Genomic DNA, 8,558 nt, shown 5'->3' with positions numbered 1-8,558 from the left:
TGGGAGTGCAGGAAGGACCTCAGAGGACGCTCTCAGGCTTCTACCACCATTTCCCTATGCAACCAACAGCTTTTGCCAGAGGGTTACTAATGCTAGAACCTTTTTATGCAGGTACCATATGTTCACAGCACCCTCTTTCCAGCCCCTCACACCTAAAACCACATATACAGACCCCTGAGAGCTACACTTAGCAACTGACTCCTGCCTTGGGCAGATGGCATATAAATACTCTCAGGATGAGGTAGTGCTGACCGACACAAGGCAAGAGCCTTTGACCTGAGGCCAAGAATTCCCAGGAAAGCTCCTATGTCCCTTTCTCAACCCTCTTAGAGATATACCTCAGCCACTCTCTGCATCATTATACTGCTTAATTTTCTTCACAGCATTTATTACTATCTGAAATTATTTGTCTTTTCTTTCTTTTGCCTGTCTCCTGCTACCAGAATCTCAGCTCCTCAAACATAGAATCCTTGTCTGTCTTGTCATCAGTATATCCCCAGCTCACAGCTCAGGGCATGGACCATGGGAGTATTCAAGAAATATCTGCGGAATGGACAAGTGAACAAATGAATGTGTGGCTGGATGCTATTATTCAGATTTGAGGGCTGCATTCCTAATCCTCTGTGGCCCAAACTCTCTCTGTCAATTTTAAATCTGTTGCCTGTCTTTGGTGCTATGAACTAAAACGTTGCCTGCCATATCAGTAAACAAAAGATGTTGCAGCCATCTTGCCACCACATTACAGCTGCCCCGATGGCTATAACACAGCCCTAAGGGAACTCAGGATAGAAACAGAATGCCTGCCAGGTAGCAGTCAACTGCAGCAGCCACCCCAGGCAGTGCACCCTGGGGAGACTCAAGATGAAAAAGCACAGGATACTGGCCCCAGATAGTTGAGGAGCATATCAAAGGTACGATTTCAGTGAGTCCAGACTCTTGCATCTTCCCATACATAGAAAAGCACCAAATTCCTTAACTTGAGATATCTGGTTTTCTTTTATTAACAGTAATCTTTTGATGTTCCAACTACCCGGTCTTTTGTTGCAAAAACTCCTATATATCCTGGCTCCCCCACTTGCCTCTTAGGAACAGTTTCTCAGTGTCATCTGAGATGCTGTGTCTGGGCTTGAAGTCCTCAGAATGTCTGCCGAACAAAACATAACCCTCAACTTTTAGGTTGTGCCTTTCTTGTTTTCCCAGTCAACACCGCCTTGACTCTGAATTTGAACTTTATGGAGGAAGGAAACTGACATGCATAAAATTGAGTGCTCCTCTTGTAACTGTTGTGAGAGTGTGAAAGATAACCACAACTAATATTTGCTGTGCTTACTAAGTGCCAGTTCCCATTCCAAGCACTTCATATATATTCAATAAATATTTGCCATGTCTCTACCAGGTACCACACACTGTTTAGGCATTAGGGATAGAGTAGTGAATAAAAGACAAAATGATCTTTGCTTTTAGGGAGCTTAAACATTAGCTCATTTAATCTGAAAACAACCTTAAGGTGTAGACCTTGTGATCATTTCCATTTTGCAGATGAGGAAACCTAGGTACAAGGCTAGATCACACAGCAGAGCCAGGCAGTCTGGGCCCGGAGCCTGTGTTCTTAACCAGTAGGCTCCCCTGCCTCCTGAGGAGCTATTATATGGGGAAGTGCTTGGCAAACTTTGAATGACCTTGACAAATTTGAGTCCTTATTATTCTTGGTGGGAGCATGGTGTGGGGAAGGGGTAGGAAGCAGACCCGGCCAGGGAGGTCAGAGGATTCATGCAGAAGAGTGGTTATGGAGGTGCCTTCGGTACTCCTTAGGCCAGGAAAGCACTAGCTGTGTCTCTGGAGTCCCGGCCTCTTGCCGGGGGCTGTCTGACTTAGCCAAAGCACATGGAGTGAGACTGCATGAAGGAGCCTGCAAGGCCTCCTCACTAGTGTGTACTTAGCTCTTTATGGATCTTTTTTTTTTTTTGGCTAGAGTTCCATCCTGGATCCCCTTCTACAGATTTGTTGCCCTTATGGGAGCCTTGCCCCACCCCCTTGCATGGTCCTCCCATTCATCTTCCCAGCCCAAGAGGACAAAGGAAAGTTTGGCTAACCCCCACTGGGCTTTTCTGGTTTTCTGTTTCCATTGGAACAAAGAACTGCTCACCAAGTGCTCTCTGATCTTTGGAATGAGAAAGGAAAATAGTTTATCACGTGGAGTACCCCACACACATCGTCCCCACGGCGCACTGGTCTCATACTCTCAGGACACCCAGATTCCTGGCAGGGCTAGGCAAGGATGGTGACTCCCTTCTCCCCAGCCTTCAGGAAGCCAGCAGGAGAGTGATGACTTCCATCTGGGCTGGCCTGCTTTCCACTTCTTGGGCTCCACCTGTGTCCTAGAAGGAGCAGAAGGAAAAATGAAGCATCCTCCCTCCTGCTTCTCCCACAGCTCCAGCTTCACAGATGAGCCTCCTAGACCTTGGTCAGCAGATTTCCAAGTGATTCCTGTAGAAGGATGAGAGGTTCCTTGGGAGCTTGGGCAAATTCCTTAATCCCTCCAAGACTCAGTGTACTCTTCTGAAAAATGGGTTGAAGAATGTCTGCTTCATATTGTTATTGCAAGGATTAAAATTTTAAGAAATGTTTGCAAAATACTAGGCCCCAACTAGACTAGGTGGAAGAATTTATTTAGTCTAGGAGAGGAGATGCCATTGCTCCAGTGATGGGCCCACCTGAGTGGTAGGTGTGATAGAAGCTTTTGCTCTGGAAAGTGGAGTAGGACATCCTCCCCACTACTGGTCTCTGCCAGACTTCTCCCCTGCACCAGGCCTTTAGGTCAGAGCCAGGTACCCTTCATGGGGCACTGCTGTCTTGACTGAATGTGGCTGATGTGCAGTCACCTCTCCCCTATCATTATGTGACCAGCTTTACCATGGTTTCTTTATAGATGTTGATTGAAAATAAAAGGGCACATTGGAAGAGATCAAGAAAGAAAAAGAGAATGGCTGGGGTGAGGACCTCTGCCCTCGTGTCCAAGGGGCCTAAGTCACAAACCCAGCTGGCCAGGCCCTCGCTTTACTTCTTTAGAGATCATCATACCAGATCCCTCACTTTATCAAAGAGCAAACTAAGGATCATGGAGCAGAAGGGTCTTGCCCAAGGTCCTTGGCGAGACCTGTGAACTTCTATGGACCAGTGTGTTCTCTGCTTCCCCTACACAACCTGCTCCTGTGAATCCCAGGTCACATGGTCCAAAGATGGCCCAGGGCAACCTCACTGATCCCCTCAGTTTACTTGTTTATTCAGTAAGTCCTCATTTGACTGCCTGCTATGCGCCAGGCACCTAAATTAGAAGGCGATATCTGATTTGGGGGAAAATTAAACAATAAAGGGACTCAGGGGGCCAGCAGAGTTGAGGATTCTTTTTTATAAGAGGATGATCAAATAATTTATTGAGAAGGTGACATGTGAACAGAGATTTGAATGAAGTGAGGGAGTATACCCCACAGATATCTGGAGGAAAAGAATTCCAGGCAGAGAGAACAGCAAATGCCAAGATCTTGAAGCTGTGGGGGCATAGTAAGGAGGCCAGTGTGGCTAGAGCAGAGTGAGTAGGGGTGGGGGGGATGGTGGTAAGACATGAGATCAGACAGCTCGTGGGGGGACAGATCATGCAGGGCCTTGTGGGTCATTGTAAGGACTTTGGCTTTTAGTCTGAAGCAGAGACCCATTAGAGAGTTTTGAGCCGAGGCGAGACATGACCTGACATGTTTCATCAGGATCACACTGACTGCTGTGTCAAGAGTTGATGTAGAGGATCCAATAACTTTATCTACCAGGGAGACCTAGTAGGAGGCTGTGCTAATATCTAGGTGACAGATGATGGTGGCGCACAGTGGTAACGAGTGATTCAATTCTGGATACTATGAAGACAGAAGTAACATGGTACATAAAAGAGCAGAGAGGGGAATGGAGAGAGAGAGAGAAGTCAATAACAACTTTGGGGTTTGCATCCTGAGCAACTGGAAAGTTGGGGATGCTGTAGTTGAGATGGGCAAAATTGTAGGAGCAGCAGGTTTGTGGGGAACAGTCTGCAGTTTGGCTTTAAACGTGATAAGTTTCAGATGCCTGTAAGACACCCACGTGGATGCCTGTGAAAGCCAGCCCAGGAGCTGCGCATCCTCCCTGCTTCCCTCACTCGTGCACTCTCTAGTTCAGCAAGCATGAAGCGAGCAAGCCCAGGCACTGGGGATGCAGCTCCCCAGCTGGCCTCCCTGTCTTCAATCTCTTTCCCCATCCCCACCCCATCAGGCTCCAGTGGGGGCCTTCCAAAGCCAAACTCAGATCAGTCACGCCCCTGCTCCAAGCCCTTACCTGGTTCCCCACCACCTCTGGAGTAAAGGCCAAGATCTGCAGCACAGCCCAGGAGGCCCTAAATGATCCACCTTATTCCTGCCACTCCCAGTCCTCCTACTCCTTACATACCTGTCACAGAGCTACTTACCAGGGCCTGAGCAGGCCTTCCAGAGCCATAATGCCAAGGGTCTGCTCAGGGGCTACCCTGGGCTAAGAAAGGCCTGCCCCCACCTCAGCTTGCTTTACTTGATTTCCCACCAGGAACTGGCCAAGCTACCTCCTCTCACCTGAAGCCTGCCTTTCTCAGATTTTACACACACAGAGGGAACCTCATTCACGCAGCTCTGAGCCTTTACACATTTGACAGTTGCTGTTTGCTCTCCCGTCTGTCTCTTAACTGGACTAGTTGCTCCTCAATGGCAGGGATTATTTATTTATTCATCTCTGTAACCCCAGGATAGCCCTTGAATGAATGAGTTAATGAATTAATGGTTTGATATGCTACAATAGAGATTCTAAGGGATCAGAGAGAGAAGAATTCATTTGGCCAAAGGAGGGAAGTCAGAGAAAGTGTCACAGATATGCTAGTTAAGCCAGGTTTGGAAGATAAGGAAAGATTTTGCCAGGCCAAAAGTATTAGTGATGCACAACTAAATTTTACTTCTCACATTGGTCACAAGCTGGCAGGAGGCCTAATATGGCTTGAAGATACTTTTAGTCTGGTTTTTTTATTTGACCATGTGAGGAGACATGCATTATGCTTGGTCACACCACAACTCTCAGCTCTGTTACCTGCCAAGGGTGGTGTGGGGAGTATGGCTCTGCATGCAGACGAGTCTGCCTTCCCTGCTCAGGGGTCCCCAGTGCGTGCTCACTGGCAAAAATTCCTACCACTAAGGAGAGGACAAATTTGGCTCATTCAGACTAACCCCCCACAACATGGAAGCCACACGACCATGCCAGGCTTGACCGGTCAGTTAGCAGCCATGAGGGTGAAGACTCAGAGGGTGAAGACTCAAATGCTCACCAACTACAGGACCATTGTCTCCACCTCAAATCCTCCTAAGTGTGTGAGAACTCTTGTCATAATGGTAGGAGAGGATGCAGGGCTTGGGCATTGTACAGGAAGCCGCTGCAGAGCCCAGACCAGGGCTTGGCTGCCCTGACCCCCTAGTACTCAAAAGATAGAGAACAACAACCACAGAGTCCTCTCAGTGGCCACCATCTCAGAAGGAGATTGCATTTCAGCAAGAAGCCTCACTGTGTGATGATGACAAGGGCCCTGGCTGAAGATGAGGCACGGGTATGGTTCTGCAATCAAGAGCCCCGCCTTATCCTCTTTACCTTCTAGGCAGAGAGAGCTGGCTTTCTAGGGCACCTGGGTAGCTAGGTGTGCCAACAATGCCACAACTGTGCTGTCAGACACAGGGCGCGGGGACTGTGTGAAAATTCGGGTGAGAACATTTGGCTCTACGCCTATCTAGCTGACACTGGGGCTCTTCGGCCTTCCCTATGTTTGCTGGTTTCAACCTGCAAGCTACAAATCCACACACAACAGCTACAGCTAGGTTTCCCAGTCATGTCAGAAACATGTATGTAACACACCGTACAGCCACAGTCATACCACCTGCCACATCACATCCCTCTGTGTGCATGGTCTTTGGTCCTGGCTGCAGCCAATCCCCAGCCAGCAGCCTCTCCAGCCCTTCAATGGCTGTGCAGTCTTACACTTCCCCAAGAAGGTGTTCCCACCCCTTCCCACCCCTCTGCACATGAGACAGTCTTATCTGTCTCATCCAGTGCCTTCCTGATGTGAGTTGGGTGCAGTCATGCAAAAAGAAACCAACACTAAAAAATAATTTAAAACTGTTTCTCTAGGACTTTGAAATGTGTTCCATAAAGTTTCTTTGGTAGCAGATGCAAACTATTATATATAGAATGGATAAACAAGGTCTTACTATATAGCACAGGGAACTATATTCAATATCCTGTGATAAATCATAATGGAAAAGAATAAGAAAAAGAACAGATATATATGTGTAACTGAATCACATTGCTGTACACTAGAAAGTAACACAGCATTGTAAATCAACTATATGTCAATAAAATAAATTTTAAAAGAAGTTTCTTTGGAAAGTTTACTTACTCCATTTTATTTGCCTTTGAAAAACAGTACTAGGGATTCACCTCTCTGAGTTAAGAAGTTGCCAAGCAGGAAAGGGCAGAAACAGGGAAGCAAAACCACAGTCAATCCTCTTCATCCCAGGAAGCTCCCTAGGGTTGTCCCAGACACATGAAGCAGCTTAGTCAGAAACATTTTGTCTTCTCTCCTCTGCCTCCCTCATCAACCCTGTCCCCATCCCAGATGCCTATAACTACTACATACAGGGTGGTTTCACCATGTGTGTCCCCTAACTGAATAGCCCCTTAAGACCGTCCACATTGAGTTTGGGGGCAGTGGGGCTATACATACCCCCAAGTCACTGCAGCTATTTGGCACCACGGGCCATCAGAAGTTCCATTTTTACTCAGTGACTGTGCCCAGCGATGGACACATATATACCCACACCAGCCCCTTGCCCAGCTCCCAGTACCTTTTACCCAGATGCTGCCCAAATGTATGGGGCTCAGCTGCTGTCCAGGTTGGGCGAGTGCCTCCCAGCAGCCGCTGTGTTGGTCTGGCATCTCCAGGTAAGCCGAGCCTTGTCAGCCTTTGGCCAGGTAGGTTTTCAGCTCATGTGGCCCTTGGGACCAGCTAAAGCAAACAAGCCCAGTGGTGAGAATGCCGTCCCTGACCTTCTTTGCCCACTCTGTGCTTCTCTGTGGAGTCTCAGTGTAGACCAGGCCACTGAGAGCCAGGCGGAGATCGAGAGCCTGGCTTGCTAGCACACACTCCGCATTCAGCACTTTGTCCTGGAAAGGATCCTGCCAGCCAACCTAAGCTAAATTCATACTTTGTGCCTGCAACCAATGCTCCCTGTGTATGTATGCCCAGCTGGTTGCCAATGGGCATGCTGTGCTTGGTCCTTTCTAGATTGTAAATGGGCCCCACTTGTGCTGGGTTATGTGAAGACAGTCACTTTCAATGGAATAACATCTCCCCCTGCAACTGACTGTCAAAATCAGAATACTAAGGGCACACACCATTGTTCTTTGGTGGCCTGTTTTGGGAAGGCAGAGCCAGTCAGGCCTGACTGCTGCCTGTGAGATGACATTGGAAACCACTTAAGCAAAGCACTTGCGATTTTCATTTCAAAGCAGGTCAAACAGAGAATCCTGGCCTTGCCAGAGTTGAAAGGTGCATAAACACCACCTCATTCAAGGGTCACAAATGTAAATGCCTTTAGACTCCAAGCAGCTAATGAAAATGAAAGAGGAGGCGGGGTGTGTAAGAAAATGGGGGAGGGGTGGGGAACTGGAGCCCACTTGCCTTACAAAAAGGCAATTAAGATAATTTTAATGTGCCAACTAGCAAAGCAGTTCTGCAGGCCCTTTGGGCCAAAGAGCCATAAGTTTGGGAGTGCTGTTGGGGACAGGAAGCCCAGAGAGAGGAAAGGACTTATTCAAGGTCACCCAGCTAGTCAGTGACAGAAGCCCTGAACAGCTATTTAACAAAATGAGTCTTCACCTCATTTGTTACTTCATTCCTTCAGCAAACAAGTCCTGATCCCCATGAGGTCCTAGGCATCCTGCTGTGCTGTCAGGGTCCAAGAATTGAACCAAACATGTTCTCTCTCTTCAAGACAGTCTCAGTCCAGTACGGAAGTGTCAAGAACTAAGCTTGGAAATTAAGGCTGACGGCAGAGAGCACGGGGCCTTATATGTCAAGCTGAGGCATTTGGATTTTATGCTGGATGCAGCAGAGAAGCCTTGGGAAAGTCTGAACAGGTCTCAGAAAACTGTCCTGTAGGAAGATCCACCCATCAGTGGTAACAAGATGGACTGGGCCTGGCCAGTAGGGTGGGAAGTGTAATTGGAAGCACAGAAAATGGCTGAAGAAACCAACAGTCTAGGCCTAAGGTAGAGGGTAACTAAGAAGAGAGGAAAAACAATGAATGTGTAAGACACTGCAAATCAACAGAATGGGGCTTCGTGTGTGTGTGTGTGTGTGTGTGTGTGTGTAGGCCTAGGGTGAAGGAAATGGGTTGGCAAAAGGCAGGACAAGGGAAGAATCAAGATGACTCCAAAATGGGGTGAGTGGCTGGAATGCCAACAGACAG

This window comes from Bubalus bubalis, chromosome X, assembly GCF_019923935.1.
Source record: "Bubalus bubalis isolate 160015118507 breed Murrah chromosome X, NDDB_SH_1, whole genome shotgun sequence".
In the NCBI taxonomy this organism is placed as follows: domain Eukaryota; kingdom Metazoa; phylum Chordata; class Mammalia; order Artiodactyla; family Bovidae; genus Bubalus; species Bubalus bubalis.
Note: the sequence above shows the minus strand (reverse complement) of the source record.